The sequence below is a fragment of the Notamacropus eugenii genome, chromosome 5 (genome assembly GCF_028372415.1).
Source record: "Notamacropus eugenii isolate mMacEug1 chromosome 5, mMacEug1.pri_v2, whole genome shotgun sequence".
NCBI classification, from domain to species: Eukaryota; Metazoa; Chordata; class Mammalia; order Diprotodontia; family Macropodidae; genus Notamacropus; species Notamacropus eugenii.
The window spans coordinates 62,163,117-62,181,937 of NC_092876.1; the positions used below are offsets into that span (position 1 = coordinate 62,163,117).

At 37.5% G+C, this 18,821-nt stretch overlaps 1 protein-coding gene across 4 annotated transcripts in view; it reads left to right on the top strand.

Moving 5' to 3' along the window:
• Positions 1-18,821, top strand: part of CDC42 (cell division cycle 42) — a 48,365-nt gene that overhangs the window by 12,266 nt on the left and 17,278 nt on the right. The gene's annotated exons all lie outside the window — the stretch shown is intronic.

An 18,821-nucleotide genomic window follows, 5' to 3' on the forward strand; every position in this document is an offset into this window, starting at 1 on the left:
AATTACACAGATTTGGCAACTATGGGTGAATATGCAGACTGAAAGAGAGTGAGGGGTTGGGATGACTGACGTTGTGACCCTGAGTTTAGAAAGGTGACTGAGCAATTAGAAAGATAATGTTGCCTTTGAGAGAGTGTGGGTAAAGTTTTGGAAGAGGGGTGGGTTTTGAGGAAAACACGGTTCAGCTTTGGACATGTTGAATTTGAAATGTCTAAAGAAGTTCAATTTCAAATGTTTCCTGTGTATCCCTTACCTTAAATACTAACTTTTTCTGCATTGTCGGATTACGACATAGGCCAGGTTAATGGTCTTAATGTGTTGGTCTTATCTGCTTAAAAAGACTATAAATTCTGAGATCCAAATTCATAATTGGCACAGTTATAGTTCTGAGCACATAAGTCCTTAATAAATATTGGACTAATTTTCTTTGTGCTTTGCCACTGCTAAAAGATGTCATTCTATCATCTGCTTGTAGACTTTTAAGTTTGTTCTTGAGCAGTAAAAATTAGATACCATCTCTATATACCTGTCCTTGCTCCAGTCTGTTCCTTTGGTGACCAGCTATACTCCTTCAGAGTAACAGGTGTAATTCAAAATTCTTGTTGAATTTTGTTAAGTAAAGGGAAGGCACTATACATTTATGTTTTTATATTTATTTAGTGCCTGCTTATGTCCCAGGCACTGTGCTGAGTGCTTTAGAGATAATATCATCTGAGATAAAGAGCAGAGTTAGCTGCCCAGAGCCTGCCTCTGCTAATAGTGTCAAATGTTTTTGACAACATTATGGTACAAGCAGATTCTGCTTCAAGTTAACTTTTTGGTGGTAGGGAGAAAATGTATTTGTAATGAGGGACTGAGAACTACTGAAGTTGAGGGGAAGTTTGTGATACTGAAAGGTGGATTATATTAACTACCTTTTATTGACTACGTTACAAAGTTGTGCTGTTTACTTTCTGTTGCTTGTGCAGTTATCTTTTAGCAAAGATTAGTCTTGCTCCTTGTTCTAGTCTAAAAGCGACATTGATTTCTCCTGGAAGCATCTTTAGGTAACCAAATCCTTAACTGATTGTTTCAAAGCACGTGCCTTGAAATTAGTAGGGGCTCAGTAAATATTTGTAGAAAGACCTAAATAATTGAGAATTAGTTTAAAAAAAAAAAGTGTAGAGGAAACTTACATGCCTCAGTGTAAAATTATAGAACATCCTTTTGGCTAGAGCTTTAGCTTAAGGCTGTACGTAAGCCATTCGTTGAGATTCCAGTTCAGGGATTTCAGATAACATGAACAAGTTAAGGTAAGAGCTGCCAAAGAAATCACTTTGAAAAAATATTTTTTTATATTGTCTAAATTTCTTCCAGTCTCCATCCTAGAAAGCTGTCTCATTTAACAAATGATATTTTGAAGAAAAAATGGAAGAAGAGAAATAAATGAGCAAAACCAATTAATACTTATGTGTCTCCTACCTCTGCAAAGGAGTCCAGGGACACATCTTATATTTCTCCTAGGAGTCATGCATGTTTTTTGTAATTATGAAACATTTACTTAAAAAAATTTTTTTATTGATATATATATTTTTACATTGTTTAAATTCTAGTATCTTACCCCTTTGCTTCTTCCAGGAGAGCCATATAACGGAATAATTCTTTTCTTCCTATTCCTTCTCAGAACATTGCTGGATTGTCTTCTAGGTTACGTCAGCTAAACATAAGTATGCACCAGGGCTCTGTCCTGGCCAGGACTTTTCTTTATTTTCCTCTGCTGATAGTACTATTTTAGCTAGTGATTGCATCAGCTTTTGTGGAATCTGGTGTCACCTCTAGGCTGATGATTGTCAAATCTGCTTATGAAGCCCTAGCCTCGTTGCTGACCTCCAATCTCCAGCTGCCAATTGGGCATCTCAAACCGAGTGTCTTAAACTTGGCATGTCCAAAACTGAATTTCTTGTCTTTTCCCCCAAACATATTCCTCCACCTAACTTTCCTGTTACTGTTGAGGGCACCACCGTCCTTCTGGCCAACACAGGCTTATAACCTAGGTGTCCTTAACTCCTGATGTCCAATCTATTGCCAAGACCTGTCAGTTTTACCTTTGGAACAATTAGACCCCTTTCGTGGAAGCAAAAATATGCCTATACTTTACCTTCTCAAACGTTAGGGCCAGAAGAAATATTTTAACTGTGAGGCATTTGAGCACTTCATGTATCATGGGAGCACAGGATCTTAGAGTTAGAAAGGGATCCTAGAAATCTAGTCCATTGTTTTATAGAAGAGAAAATAGACTGAGCTCTGTGAGGCCCAAAGGGAGTAAGTGATTTGCAGAGTTACATAGGTAAATGAGTGGTAGAGCAAAGGAATCCCTCAGGTCTTCAGATTTCAGATCTATTTTGTTTCCATTATGCCCTGCTTGCTTATGTAGTAATGGTACATACATCATAGGGGTTTGGGGAAATAATAACATACAAAACATGTTCCCCGCTGTCATGTAGCTGAGATTTTAGTTGAGAAAGGAAAACTGACAATCAAGCATTTTAATAAGTACTTATTATGTGCTTGGGATACAAAGAATGGCAAAAGCAGCACCTCACCTCAAGAAGTTTATATAATGAGGGAGAAAACATTTAAAAAACTAGTAGGTCCATACAAGATCAGTACACAATAGATGGAAGAAAATCTGAGAGGGGTAGGAACAACTGTCTGCTGAAGATGGGATTTGTTGTTGCATTTTGGAGGAAACGGGGGAAGCTAAGAGGTTGAGGTGAAGGGGTCAGAACCTACCAAGGGGCAAAGGCATAGAAACCAGAGTTGGGGAAATGAAAATGTTCTCCTATTAGAGAGACTGCTGGGAGGACAGTGTAGTTCTGTTAGTAGTAAAGGTGTGAGAAGTCTGGAAAGGGGCCAGGTTATAGTTACATGGCAGTGGCATTAAACATTTGATCCTGGAGTTGTTCTAACTAAAGCTTATGAGTGGGGGGAGGGAGGAGAGGTGAGTTAGATCTGCAATTCAGAAAAGTCATCTCCATAGACTGTATTGTCCAAAGGGTTTTCTTGGCAGAGATACTGGAGTGGCTTGCCATTTCTGTCTCCAGTGGGTTAAGGCAAACAGATTAAATGACTTGCCCTGAGTCATACAGGGCTCTATCCACTGAATCACCTAGCTGCCTCCTGGCACGTAGTAGGTACTCATAAATGTTTATTGATTGATTATTGGCTCATGTTGAATACGAGATACATATGAAATATTGAGGTTAAGATTTCTGCGAGTCAGTTGGGGATTCATGACTGGCTCAGCAGAAAGATTAGGACCAAATAGGTCTGGGAATCATGTGCAGAGAATACCAACCATGAGTTCTAATGAGATCACTCTGTGTATAGTATATAGACTAGAAAGGTAAGAGAACCAGGAGGGAACAGTGTCACAGAAATCTAGAGAGAATATGGGGAAGGTGATCCCTTCAGAGTTTGAAATTGAGAAATGCCTATTTGATTTGACAGTTGGTGACTTTGGAGAGCAGTTTTATTTGAAGGTTAAAAAATCCAGGAGCCAGATTGCAGAGGCTTTAGAAGACTGAAAGGGTGGGGAGATAGCCGATGTAGACAGTTTTCTCAAAGAGTTTAGCCACAAAGGAGAGGAGAGAAAGAGCTAGAGGGATTGGTGCATTTAGTGTGGGTTTTTTAAGGATCGGTGAGACAGACATATTTCTAGACCTTGGGGAAGGAGTCAGCAGATAGTAAGAGGTTGAAGATGAGAGTGGAGTGTGATTGTGGGGGGCATTTTTGCTGCAGAAGGATGGAAGTAAGAGCATACAGTGAGGTATTATTAGCAAGAAAAAGATCTACCTTTTAACCTTAGATATGAGCAAAGAAGGAAATAGTGAAAGACTGATGTCTAGTGTGAGATGAATAGAGAAGAGGGATATCTGCAAATATTATCAGTTTTGCTAGTTAAGTTTGAAGTCAAAAATTCAGAAGGTGATTAAATTATGTGGTTATACAGATTGACATAAAATCAGAGGAGAAGGAAGTTAGTCATTGCTTGATAGGGTTAGAAAAGGTTTCGGGGAGGGAGGCAGCCTTTAAAGGAAGGTTGGGGAGGATTTGAATGTGCTAAGAAGCCATTCAAGGGAATTTTGGGGAGGAATAAAGAGTGGAGAAATATGGGAACCAAAAATGTATTGGATGACTGACACTGCTCAAGCTCAGAGCGTTTCACTAAATGGGTGTTTGGAAACTACTGAGAAGACTGGGGATTCTGACAGCCTATTTCTCTGCTGCCACAATTCCTGATGGTGACAGCTCCCAAGATTTAGGGATTGAGCTAAACCATCTGCCAGTTCCATCTGGAGATGAAGTACAGTCCCTGTTTGCAGCTAGAGGCCCGAGGGGGTTGTTTGCCACTACAGGTCTTTGTTTTCCATTTAGGGATTGTTTTCTGTTTCCATGCCTTTGCTCTTATTAATTAGGTTCACAGGAATGGAGATACTTCTTGTGAGGGGAGCCGAGGACAAATATGGATTTAAAAATAGAGGCATACTGTTTGCAGGGATCTAATTCTTGGTCCAACACAATTTTTAGAAAAATTGAAATTCACTTTTACTCTTGCTGTTGATTTAGGAATATGTATATTGAAACACAGTGCAGATTATAAACTTGATTCAGTTTTTAAAATGTTGAAATCTTTTGTTTTTACATGTTTTAGTGTTGTAGGAGCAATGTATCTGTTAGTTTAACAAACATTTATTAAGTGCTTAGTATGTGCAAAGTACTATTTGAATTAAAAAACAGTTTTTGGTAGAAAATTTCAGAATCCATGTCTATACCAAGTATCTTAAAGATATTTTGTCCTGGGCAATATTTGAAAAGCACCTTTTCAAAATTAAGTTCTAAGTTTCCTTATTTGTTTTGAAATTTAGTCAAATGCAATTTGAAATGAAATTTAGTCATCTTGTTGTTGCATCTACTTGGTTTCCAGCCCTTGGAGCACAAGAATTGTTCCAACCTATAAATCATCATTCAAAGACCTTCTAACTATAGAGATAGTGAATCCTTTTTGAGAATGGCCTTGGTATCTAAAGTTGAAATGCGCTATATATAGTATTAGAACCATACAATCTTTATGTAGCACTTTAAGGTTTATAAAACACTTTGTCATTTTCTCAGTTGATTTGGTTATAGAAAAAACCTTAGATACTTATCAGAACTTTGTGATCTTGGGTCAGTTGACTTCACCTTTTCTGGACCGAAGTTTCAGTGGTTCAGTGGATAGAGAGTGCAAGATTTGGAATTGAAAAGACCTAAGTTTGAATTCTACCATTTTACTGTCTATCTGTCTGATCCTGGACAACTTTCTTAACTTCAGTTTCTGCCATTTCTACCTCTCAGGGCTGTTGGGAGGACAAAATGAGACATTATCTGTAAAGTACTTTGCAGATCTTACCACACTATATAATGATTTGTTTTACTAAATAAAAACAAGGCTGTTTATTGGTCCCTAACAGTTCCTTCCAAGGCAAGTATGAATCCATCTTACTTTTCATGTTGAAAACTGTATTGTGGAGGATAATTTATATAATTTATTTTGTAGGAGGGTAGAGGCCAGTAAATGCATGATAGGGATAGATTTGTGATTTCAGTGGTGGAGGGAACTCTTAGTTGAGGAAAATCCTTCTACCAATATCCTTTAGGAACTTTTCTGCAATTTATAGTCTAGAACAGTTGTCCTGAAGCATGAGAGGTTAAGCACCAGACTTGCCCAGAGTCGCACAACCAGTGTGTCAGGTAGGACTTGAAAACATGTATTCATGGCTCAGAAATAAGCTGGCCAGCCCCCTGAGGAAGTTAATGAGTAATAGAAAAGGAATTGATCCTTCCTGCCTCAGTGGGATGCTTGGAGGAACAGTATATGACCTTGTATTTATCATTTGAAGTTAGTGATTCAAAAACTCAATTTTCCAGAAGAGAAAATGTTCTTAGGAAAAATGAAAACAAAACAACTCCAAACCAAAGTCATTATCAGACAGTCTTTCTCTTCTCAAGAAATACGGAGCCATTTGTTAACTTTTGTCTTTTATCCTCACGTGTTCAGCCAACCAACTTTTGGTGAGATGCTTACTTCTGTGTAATATAGAGTACAGTTATCTTTGGGCCTGCCCAGGGGTTATTTAGAAGGACAGAAAAGTGTAGATGGGAATGATGGGACTCTTCTGCTCAGTGGGTCAGGCAGAGCTTGTTTTGCCAATGACTGGTAGAAGGTTAGTGTGGTCACTATAGTCAGGCCTGAAGGTTTGCTCTAGGGCTTGGAAATTGTCCACTACTCTCAGAATCCAATTTATTAGATTCTAACATTCAAATCCATTTGTCAAGGGATTGATTTCTTGAACTTTGCTTCTGTAGTGAGGATTTAAAAATTCTAGAAAGCCTACTTTCCAGTCATGTTAACAGAAGGAAAACAGGAGGAAAGGATTTTTGGATAACTTTGGTCTGCAAGCCAGATCTTGAGGATTGATTTTTTAAAAAAAGTTTTTAATACTGCTTTTTGGGTTTAACACCAGTCATTTTTCAGTTACCTTTCATTTTACATTACATAGAAATCAGATTCTAGATTTATTACTTGCTACCTATATAACTTTGGATAAGAGACAATTTTGAGCTTCAGTTTTCTCATCTATAAAGTGAAAGGACTTGACTAGGTGATTTCTGAAGTCTCTTTATTAAATCTTATTCTCTGCCCCCCAGCACCCCACTCCCTCCATATTGGCAAAAAATAAGTGAACTCAAAGACTGGAGCTATTATGGACAATTACTAATCAGTAGTACTAATATGCTGTATATGTACTCAACCGTCCTAGTATCAAGTGGGAGGGTGATGTCTCCTTTCCAGATTCAGTTTGTAAGATGAAAGGATTAGAGCTTTATTTCTCAGGCAGAAACATTTTTGCTATTTAGCTGACTTTTCTTCAAATCTACCAAATTTATGGGTTCTTATGGGAAGGAAATAATAATAGCTCACGTTTTTACAGCACTTTGAAGACTGGAAGTGCTTTACATATTTTCTCATCCTACCTTGTTTTTGTGGTCCCTGGCTTCCTATGGGCAGTTAATACTTGTTTATTGATTTAAGGATTATTTTCTTCCTGTAAGGTCATAGTGGGTGCTACTTTTTTCTTGGGTGGTTTCTCAAGGTAAGTATCCTGTGCAGCCATAGAAATCTCTGTACTTAGTGATACTTGCTAGTACTTATTGACTTGTTAAGCAACACTACAGTGGATTTTGGACAATTGTGGTAATTTGATCTGTTTTATGCTCTTGAACAGGGGTTCTTAATCTGCAGTTCCTGAACTTATTTAAAATCATTTTGATAACTATGTTTTGATGTAATTGGTTTCCATTTTAATTATAAATATTGTATTTAAACATTTAAAAAAATCTTATGAGGAGTCCATCGGCCACCTGCCTTAGGGATACGGGAGTGGGGTGGTCAGTGACACAAAGGGTGAAGAGCCCTGTAGTACAGAGATACCAGTTTTTAGCATTCTGGAATTAGGGGGAAGAATGTCAGATAACTAGTATCAAAGAGGTCCTTGTGTGGCCATTATTATCTAGTTCAGTAGTCCTCTTCTTACCCAACATCTTCTTCCCCAGTTCTTTTTCCTATTGTGAAACACAGCTCGAGGGAGACTTTTGGGGCATTTGATTGCTGTTATTGCACTAGCTGGAGGTCGAAAGTAATTCTAAGTGTGTAATTTGAAAATTGATGAGAAAATGAAGAATGGGTTAATTCTTTGAAATTTATTTGGAGTTATTAAAATAAGTAAGATGTTCTGTTTTTCACTGAGGAAAATAAAACTTTTCTAAAATTAATTTAATTTGGTAATTTTCAAAGTGGAAACTCTTCTTATTAGTGAAATCTGCAGGCAATACACTATAAATCCAGCCTCCTGTGGATTTCAGAAATAAAGTTTTATCGAAGAAATACTTATATTGGGGAAAACACACCTCCAGTAGGCCTGCATCTGGCTTTGAAAAAGTGCCAAAAGTTTTCTAAGATTACTTCCTGTTTAGTCTGTATAGTCTGACAGCAAATTATAAGGTTCAAAATAGATTTCCACATTTTATTCTGGCTATAAATGAAATACTCTAGAACTCCTGAGAAGCTTTTGGCTCTTATGAAGTTCAGTTATCTATCTCGAGGTGGATAGCTTTTATATCATGAATCCTTTGGTGTTGTGGTGGATTATTGTATTGATCAGATTTTCTAAGACTTTCACAGTTGCTTATCTTTACAATATTGCTCTTCCTGTGTGGATTTTTGCCTTGGTTTTACTCACTTCACTTCAGTTCATAATAGTCTTTCTGAAACCATTCTCTTCATTTATTTTCCAGAAAAGTTAGACCAGTTCATAACTCCACCAGCAGTGCATTAGTGTACCTGTTTTCCCACAGCCCTTCTGACATTTGTCATTTTACTTTTCTGTCATCTTAGACAGTGGGATTGGTGTGGATAATAGATTTTTTAGATAATAGAGTTAGAAGAAATCTTGAGGTCAGTTAGGCCAACTCCTATTTTACAGAGGAGGAAATGGAGGCCAAGAGAGGTAGATTGACTTATCCTAATTATGTGGGGTAAGTGCTCAAGCTTCAAGATTTGAACCCAGGCCCTCTGATTCTTAATTCTTTGAATTACCCTACACTGCCTCTTCTTTTGTATACTAGCTAAACTAGAAAATATTTCTTTTGACAGTTTCATTGAGAATAGAATAATTGTTTGTGAAATCATGGCTTTTTAGAAAGGACTTTTTAATTTTAATTTTTTTTTTAAAGGGAACAATTTTCCCATTCATTCATTCATAACAGAGTAAATGCTTTATGTCTGTAATGGACTTAGAGGAACAGCTGAGAGTAGAATTCTCTTTAACATATGTAAATGTTAAAATTACTTTGGGTTTGGGGCCTGCAGCGTTACCCACTTATTTGATAGCTACATGAAAGAAACCCAGGGAATTCAACAAATTAATTAGGACATAGTAAGCATTTACATTGATTGATTTATCAATAAACTCCCTAAGTTTCTTTACCTTAAAAAATTTTACAATATGTCCTTATGTGGCATTCCATTAGACTGCAAGTTCCCTGTCCTGATCTTCGTTCTCACACTCCACAGCTTGGCACATAGTAGGTGCTTAATGCTAGTTGATGGTTTAGTTCCAGGTCATGGGGGATAGTGAGTAAAAATTCGTGGAGCTGTGTAGATAGTGTCTTATTCTCTCTCCAAGAATCAAGTACCATATGTTCATTAATTCATTTGCAATGTGTCTGAGAATGGGGTCTGGCGACTTATAGTACGAAGTGGCACTGATTCTAGTGGTCACTGACAAAATTATGAAACTGGCAATCCCCACTGTCCTAATATATTAGGACAAGAGGAAGGGGGCCCGCTAGGCTGTGAAGGGCTCTAAAAGCCAAATAGGATTTTCCCACTTGATCTTGAAAGTAATAGGGAGCTACTGGAATTAATTGTGAGATAACATATGCACAGTGCTTTGTAAATCTTAAAAGTGCTAAATGCTCATAAATGCTATGATGAAGAGGAGGAGGTGAGTGACATGGTCAGCTTTTACGCATTTCCTTGTAGAGTAATATCCATTCTAAAAAAACCACAGAAATAAAATACACACACACACACACACACACGAAATTCAGCACTTGAGCACTCAGCTAACATCAGTTATCAAAGATGAGGAAACCGTCTTAGTCCAGCTTCTTTGGTCAAGGTCACATTTTGTGTGAATCAGCTTAGTTTAGTAGAAGCACACCCATGACTATTGGCTGTCACAAAGTAAAACCATATCTGAATTATTGCTTGTCCCAAGTAATTCATGCAACTGTAGGCTAAGAGGGAGGGTAATGTATTAGGACAGTGGGGATTGCCAGTTTCATAATTTTGTCAGTGACCACTAGAATCAGTGCCACTTCGTACTATAAGTTGCCGGACCCCATTCTCAGCCACATTGCAAATGAATTAATGAACATATGGTACTTGATTCTTGGAGAGAGAATATTGAATGCTTTATGCCAAATAAATTTTTTTTAACATACTTAACAGTAAAATCGCAATTGGTAATATAGTTTGCTCTTGCCTGCTACTGAACTGACAGTCTTTTGACAGAAAGTATATACAGGATGCATTAATATATTAGGCCTAGTCTTCCCCCCCTTCCCCCAGCTCGGTTGCTACAGCTGGTATGCACATTGCAAAACTTTTGTGATTTTGCGTTAATCTTTTCTTTTAAGTATTTGATATTTTCAGTTCAACTCATTAAGACTATACAATTAGTTATTATGTCTGATGCTCTCAAATTTGCCCTCTAAGCAGTGCTTAGGGTTAGTCACTCCCGAAATTTAAATTTTCACATATAACTGGTTGTAGTCTTAGCTAGTATTGCACCTTGATGCAATTAGCCTTGAGTTTTTTCCCTTTTTTAAAACGTGCCTTAAGCTTCATGAAATGCCTTCCTCGTAACAATTCTGTAAAATAGGTGAAACAAGTATTATTATTCCCTCTTTATAGATGAGCAAATAGAAACCAAGAAAGATTAAATAACTTTGCAGGGTCACTCACACAGGATGTGTGCTAGGACTGGATTTGAGATCTTCTGACTCCAAGACCAGTCAGTGCTCTTTCCACTATACCACCTTGCCTCTGAAAAATGTTGGTATTCAATTCTTGGCTCTTTTAAAAAAATGCTTTTTATTCATATGCTTTATTTCCACATCACCTGTATTATATTTCTTCTTACAGAAAGCTATGCTTTATAATAAGAAAAAAACAGTTTAGCAAATCTAAACAGTAAATCAAAGTAATTTATTGTATCCATACCCATAGTTCCCTTTCACATCCCCACCCTCCTTCATCTCTGCAAAGAGAGGAAGATGAGTCTTCTCATATCTCTGGTTGCAAACCTTGGCTATACATCTAGTGCAGAGGTAGGGAACCTGCAGCCTTGAGGCCAGATGTGGCCCTCTGGGTCCTCAAGTGTGGCCCTTTGAACCCAAACTTCACACAACAAACCCCCTTAATAAAAGGATTTGTTCTGTAAAACTTGGACTTAGTCAAAAGACCGCACTTGAGGATCTAGAAAGCCACATGTGGCCTCAAGGCCACAGGTTCCCCATCTCTAGTAGGATATGGACATTTTAGTCACTTTGAATAATTCTTGATACCATTCTAGGATAGGTTCTTATATTCCACGTGTTAAAAATTAGGTAGAATGAGTTGCTAGATCTAAAAACTGTTTAGGATTGGGTTAGGGTTGCATGACAATCATAGAATTTTAGAATTGAAGGATTTCAGAGGTCTTCTTGTCCCACCCCTATGGGAATCCTTTATTGTAACATACTTTAAAACTTCTTTTTAAAGCTACTTCTTGAAGGCTTAAAATGAGGGGGGGCCCACTACCTTCTGAGCCAGTCAGTTCCATTCTAGATAGTTCTGTTTGGCTGCTGAACCTCAGTTTACCTTTTTTTGCAACTTCCACCTATTGCTCCCAGGAGAAGTCTGTTCCCTTTTCTGTGTGTTGTTGAAAGCTATTGTCTTTCCTCTCCCTTCCCTTCCCCTCCCCTCCCCTCCCCTCCCCTTTTTCCCTTTTCTATGCTAATCATCCCTAGTTCTCTCAACCTCCTCATATAACACAGACTCAACTCTTCACCACAAAATGTTGAAGTGTGACCTTTGGGTCACACTTCTTAGAATATTTTCTAACTTACAAATAGAGCATGGGACTTGGAGGCAGGAAGACCTGGATTCAAATCCTGTTTCGGACGTTTACTAGCTTTGTGACTCATGGCAAATCACTTAACTTCTATCTATTTAATTTTCATTTTCATACTTCATTTTTCTCATCCATCAGATGGGGATAATTGTGCTTATTTTACAGCACTGTTTTGAGTATCAAATGAATAAAAACGCTGCGAACTTTAAAATGCTAATGGTATTATTGTTAATGCTACCGCTAATAATAATAAACTGACCCCCCCCCAACTGAAGATACGTAACCAGTACAGAGTACAGAAGGACTCGCAACCTTAATGTTCTTGGAAGGTATGCCTCTCAGTGCAGCTAAAAATCATGTTATCACTCTCCTATCTCATAATTCTCATTTTGAACTCTAATTACACAAAAACATAACACCTAGTATCTATATGGTAGAGTTCTTTGAGGGTCTTGGGGGGGGGCCTTCAAATATAGAGTGAAAAAAGTGTAGTAAATAGAGATGAAAGACTTTGGGGCAGCTGTAGAGAAGAACATCCTGGAAATTTTGAGTGTAGGAAAAATGTGTAGCCAAGTGGGGAACATGGAGTTAAGGAAGTGGCTAGCAAGCCATAAACCTCCACAAAACTAAGGGAGATTTCTGATTTGTAGGGAGTAGCTTTCTGAAAAGGGTAGAACTCTTTCTATAGAAGTCAAGAACATGTTTTTATGAGAAACCTTTTCTGACAACTCAAGTCTTAAAACTGCCATTAACTCTACCCCCATACCTGCTGCCACATCTTGTTCAAGTATGACATTTTTTCCAGAGTTTCAAATTCTCTCCATCTCTCCCTCCTTTTCCTTCTTCATTGAGAAGGCAAGCAATTTGATAAAGGTATACATGTGCAGTCATGCATTAGTCTCATACTGTGAAACATGACCAAAAAAATCCCCAAGAAAAATAAAGAAAAAGTATGCTACAATTTCCATTCAGCCTTCAGCAGATCTTTCATCTTAAGTCCTTCAGAATTGTCTTGGGTCTTTGTATTGCTGAGAGTAGCTAAGTCATTCACAGTTGTCATCATACAATATTGCTGTTAGTGTGTACAGTGTTCTGGTTCTGCTCATTTCACTTTGCATCAGTATTTCCAGGTTTTTCTGAGGACATCCTGCTTGTGAGCGTCATACCTGTCCTCCATCTAAATCCTATAGTTCTTTCAAGGCTCAACTCATTGCCTAGCTGCATGGCCTCCCCTGCTCCAGGTTACTCTATACTTAATGTATCAATTTCGTATTATGTGTACATGTTGTGGGGTTTCCTCACAAGAATACTAACTGAAATGCCTCCTGTGTGCCAGACATAAGGCTAAATACTTGATATATTTCTTATTTGATCCTCGTGACAACTCCTGGGAAAGAGATGCTATTATTATCCCCATTTTTACATTCTAGGAAACTGAACAATATCAGTGATTTGCTCAGTCACACAGCTAGTAAGGGTCTGTGACTGGATTTGAACAAAGATTTTCCTGATTCCAGACTCAGGGCTCTTCCCTGCACTGCTGAGCTTAGTGCCTGGCACATGCTTAATAAATGCTTCTTAAGGGTCAGTCTTTTTTCTGGGTCTTAGCAAAAGGTTTGGACTGGAAGACTTCTAGTTCTTTTTAAAAAGTTATTTTTTATTTATTTTGTTAAATATTTTTCAATTACATGTAAAAATTCATTTTTTAAAATTTTGAGTCCCAAATTCTCTCCCTCCCATATAAAGTCATGCAAAACATTATTTCCATATTATCCATGTTGTAAAAGAAAACATATATACACCCAAAGAAAAATAAAGTAAAAAAATAGACTTCAATCTGTACTTAGTTTTCTGTTCTCTCCCTTGAGATGAATAGCATTTTTCATCATAGACATTGCCTCTAGTTTAACTTTTCTACCATTTCTATAGTCTAATAGTTTCATCTCCTTTTCACATCCAACCTAGAAAAAGTTGTCTGTAATTCTTTTGACTAAATCTCTCACTTCTTTTCTCAACCCCTTGCAGTCAGTCTACTGTCCTGTGGAAAGAGTTTTATCTAGAGTTCCCAATGATTTCTTAATTGCCCAATCTGATGATGTTTGTATCATGCAGCACTATTAACCATTCTTGTCACCTAGTTATTCCCTTCTGTGATTACGACTGTTGTCTCTTGGCTTTTCGTCTTTTTCTACCATTCCTGTTCAGTTTCCTTTGCTAGGTCATAGTAATCCCCCTTTAATTAGGAGTATGCCTGAAGAGTCTCTCTTGAGCTTCCTTTATAATCTCTACAATCTCTTGGTGACTTCAGCGCACAGAAGTTTCAGAGCTATATATCCAATCTCTCCTGAGCTCATCACCAACTACTTTATTGACATTTTGGAACTGGATGCATCTCAGATTCAACTTGACCAAAATTTTAGAACACATTATTTAGAAAACGTTTCTCCAGATTTCTTGTTTCAGTAGGAAACTACCCATCAGTCACTAAAGAGTCATCCTTGAGTCCTTGCTCTCTCCAAATCCACATGTCCAGTCAACAGTCAGAACTCATCCTTTCTTCTCTCCATTCACAAACTACCACTCTAATTCAAGCCTTTAATAGGTTTTTAGTGAGTAGCTTTCTGCAAAGAATGTCTGTACTTGACCTGCACTATTGCAATTTCATAGCCTCCAAATTAGTTTCTTTTCCTCATCTCTTCATCTCTTCATCCCAAATCCACCTTCCTAATAACGCACAGGTTTGAGTGTTGCAGTGCAGGTTCCCCCAACCCCTGTATGTGCTACCTTCTCTCCTTTACCTCTTAGAATACTTCTTCCTTGCAGGTTTCATTGCATTTATTTTGTTTAATGTTCACATTGTCGTTTCTTAAGAAATATAAACTTTTTAAGGACAGGACCTTTCAGTTTTATTTTTGTGTTCCCAGTGCTTTGGAAACAGGTACTTAATAAATAAACTTTGATTTTAATCATTTTATTACTTTGTTTTGGTGTAATGTCTTAGAATTATGTCTTAGTTTGTATTCTAATTGAGGCCTTTATCCTTGGTTGGAACAAAAGAAATCTTACCTCATTTCCCTATGACTACAAATTTAGTGGTAACAAGTCCTACCTTTGACAGTCACTGCAATTCTGGGCAAATCACTTGGCCTTTCAGCGTCTCTAACAAGTGTCTAAGGACTTGTAGAAGAGTTGTGTAGAGTCACCTGGTTCCCTACACCAATGAAATGAGCAGATCCTGTCTTTGGGAATGACTGTACTAAGAGTGAATCAGGCAGTTGAAATTGCACTGTGACCTCAGTTTCCTGTGCTTTGCTCCCTGTCCTGATATACTTCAGTTCTTGAAAATATGCTTCACCTATCAAAAAGTTTCAGTGCTATTTTATATTCTCTAAACTTTTGGGTTTGTCGTGTTTATTTTCCATTCTTATTAGAAGAAGCTCCCACTTCTATTTGAAGAGGAGGGATCATTTCTCTTTTCCAAGGGTAGGAAGTTTTTGGCTAATCAGGTAACCTCCAGTTTTATGTTCTACCTGAGGTCCAGAGAGTGCAGTAAATTGTTGGAGATTTTGGGGAGCAAAAGCAGTTGCTACACTCCCTTATTTCATTCTGGGGTTCCCTTCCCACTGAGTTTCAACAGGAAAGTTGGGGGTGTTATAAGAAGTAAAGCTTGCCTCCAATTCTTGAATTTCCTTTCCTCCTTCCTTCCTTGAAGAATATACAGCTCCTACAATATTGCTGTTAGGTTAGGTTTACACTGACTCTACTGTCTCTGTAGATTCATAGAGTGGTTCTTTCTGCAGTCAGTGAGTTTTTCTATTAAGTTAATGAAATAAGTACCACGATATGTTACCACATATGCTAATCTAGTTTAGACTTTTCATCTTAGCTGTGTGACCTTGGACAAGTCACTTAACCTCTGTGTGCCTCAGTTTTCTCCATTTATAAAATGGGGGGATAATAGTAGCTACCTCCCAGAGTTGTTGTGAGGAGCAAGTGAGACATTTGTCAAGTGCTTTTCCAACTTTAAAGCACAGTGTAAACACGAGCTGCTGTTGCTGTTAGTATTTTATTAATGTCTTCCAAAGAGGATTGTGATGTAGTAGAAAATACTAGGGTGGGTTCCAGGCCTGCTATTTTATTGCCTCTGTTACCCTAATAAAAGTATCACCTTTTTTGTGAAAGCCTCAAGGGTCTCCATTTCTCAAATGAGGAATGAAGTCCCTTACAGCCCTTTTGTGTGGAGGAGGGAGATAGGCTGCTATCCTTCACGAGCCTGCGTGATGGGCCCCTGGGGCACTCACTGTCTCCTGTTGCCTATGCATCCTTTCTCTGAAGAGTATTTTTCATTGCATAACATACATGCGATTGCAAAGGAAGCCACTTATATTGAAATTAAATTCTACAAGTAGAAACAGCAAATCAAATTCTTAGACCTCAACTTAAAGACCTTTGGAAACTGAAGGGTTCACAAAGTGGGAGTCGTTGTCCTGACAAACTTCTTGTATTTTTACCCTACTCTCCCTTCTGCTGTGTGGTGCTAGCTTGCCAGCATATTTTACTTTTTACAAATGCAGACTTTCAAGAGAGCTATAACCAAGGGTTACCAAAAAGGGAGGATTAGTATATTTAAGTCAGTTATTAGATATTTACTTTAAAATTATCTTAACAGATGAAGTTCAGAATATGGTTCCTTCCCCTCCCCCCAAAACAAAAAGTAATTAGCTATGGATGACTTTATTTTTGCTGTGCTACCACATGAGGGAAGTGGTGCTTTCATGCAAAATATGATATTAGGGCTTCAGCTTTTCAGCCCTAGGTCCAATTTGAATATCATATTGGTTTTAGACTCAGGGTTTTGATAGTTTGAAGAATAGTGTCTATCATATTCAGGTACCCTTCCAGTATTACTTACTCTTTCAGTTTTTAAACTTGTTTTTTTCTGCCATCTCAAAATCAGATTAGATCTTTAACAAATAGTTTCTTTTCTCCTTGAATCTATTTAAGGCTTCTGTCAGATACCATTTGAAGGGTGGGCTTTTCCCAGATGGTCTTAAGCAGTGGGACTGGTATGTTTGGAATTTTTTTTTTTTTACAATCCTTACTAATCTATCAAAGAACCTTTGTTTTTGCCTCTTTTTTTTTTAAGTACTTGTGCTAGAAAATAAAAGGAGAAATTCTCTAACTAGAAAAACCTAGTTAATCAAAATAACCAGAAAAGAACCAGGAATTTGGAGGAAGCAAAAGATGAGGAAGAAGGTGTGTATTATATTTCTTTCTTTTCTTGCTAGTACTCAGCACTTATTTAAACAGGATGTATGACAACTATTTCATTGCCTTCTTCTGAAGATTGGAAATAGGACTTGGAGTAATATAGACTCCACAATAGAATTTCAGAACTTCCCAGGAGCTTATAGTTTTGAAAAATGAATTTTGATTTACTGCATCCTATTATTTTGATTGTGACTGATAATGCATACATTTGCATGTCAATTTACATCCTTTGAAGGATGCTCCTGAATTTTGATAAAGTTAGTACCAATGTTATTCTTGAATTTTTGAGGTGAAGAGAATACTTTGCATTGTGTTAAGGATGATGGATAGAGTTGACACCTGAGTGGTGATGGATCTTAAGATAAGAATTTTGAGAGGTAGAATTGAGGGAATATATTCTAGGAAAGGAAGATTATTGTAGGTCATAGACTCCAGTTTGACTCTATCATTGAAATGAAGTGATTATTGTTAAATTAGGTTGGAAAGTAGGTTAGAATCTGGCATTAGATGGCCTTGAATGACAGGCTTAGGAGTTTGTATTTTTTATTGTAAGCAGTAGGAAGGGTCAGTGTTTTTGAGCAAGGGAGTGCCATGGTAAAACCAGATTATTTTGATAGCTGTGGGAAATATTTCCATACAAAAATTTTTGCTGGTTCCTTATTATAGTGTGGAGGTGACCTTGTGTTTTTCAAAGCTTTTCTATCAGAAGGTAAATTCTGGTAGATCATTTTGAACTAGTTAAATTCATCACCAGAGATGAAGTTTTTTTGACCAGATTCTCTTGAAGAGGATTTAGGAAGTCTGTAGATTTGTAGTCCAGTGATGAGATCACAGGAAGGATGGAGGAATAACTGGAGATAAAACTGCTTGAAGCATGAACAGTATGAATTGAAAGGGGGATGGATGGGAAAGATGCTGTGAAGGTAGAATCTAATAGTAACTGGCAGCAACCAGTAGAATTTGGGGGATGATGGAGAGTGAACGGGGTAGACTCGGAGGTTTTGATTGAGTTCGGTTGTATCACCAGAATCCAGGAATTTGGGGTGGAGGATGGTGAGATTAGATTTAAATATATGCATTTGGGAGGCTGCTGCTTAGATAAATAAACTCTTGGGATGAGATTACCTTGGAAGAATGTTGAGAGATTAGAAGGATTATGACTGACCTTTGATCAATCACTGGGGTAGGTTGCTACTGAGGGCAAAATGTTAAGAGTTTAGAATGTGTGAAGGTAGGGGGATGGTCAGATACTGAAAGAATGCTGGATTTTGTCAGATGATATTAGTTCATTTCATAATTCTGTTGCTTTTCTTGCGAAGTCTTTTTTGCCTCAGTTTTCACATCTGTAAAATGAAGATTGTTGGACTTAGTGGTCTCCAAAGTCTTTAATTTTATGATTCACAATCTTTGAATGGAGACTTGTCCCATGAGACAATTAGCATACATTTTATTATCAATAAGCAGTTGATAAAAGATTAATAGGTTAGTGGAAAGAAGAGACAAAAGAACCTAAATTTTAAAATAAACAAGACCCACCAAGGCTAGAGAGGAAGTAATGGTAGATTGACCTCTTCACACTTCTCTTACATGGCTAATTGTTGGCCTTAGTTTGAATTAGTTAGGAAGATATGTTCACTCTTTCTCTACCAAATAGTTCCACAGACAACTAGACTCCTGGTGGAGTTTTTGGGTCCCATCAGAATAATAAAATTGTTGTTGTAACTTGACGTTTCATAACTTCCTTATTTGGTTTGTTTTTTGTTCCTTGATTAGAGAATCCAAAATACA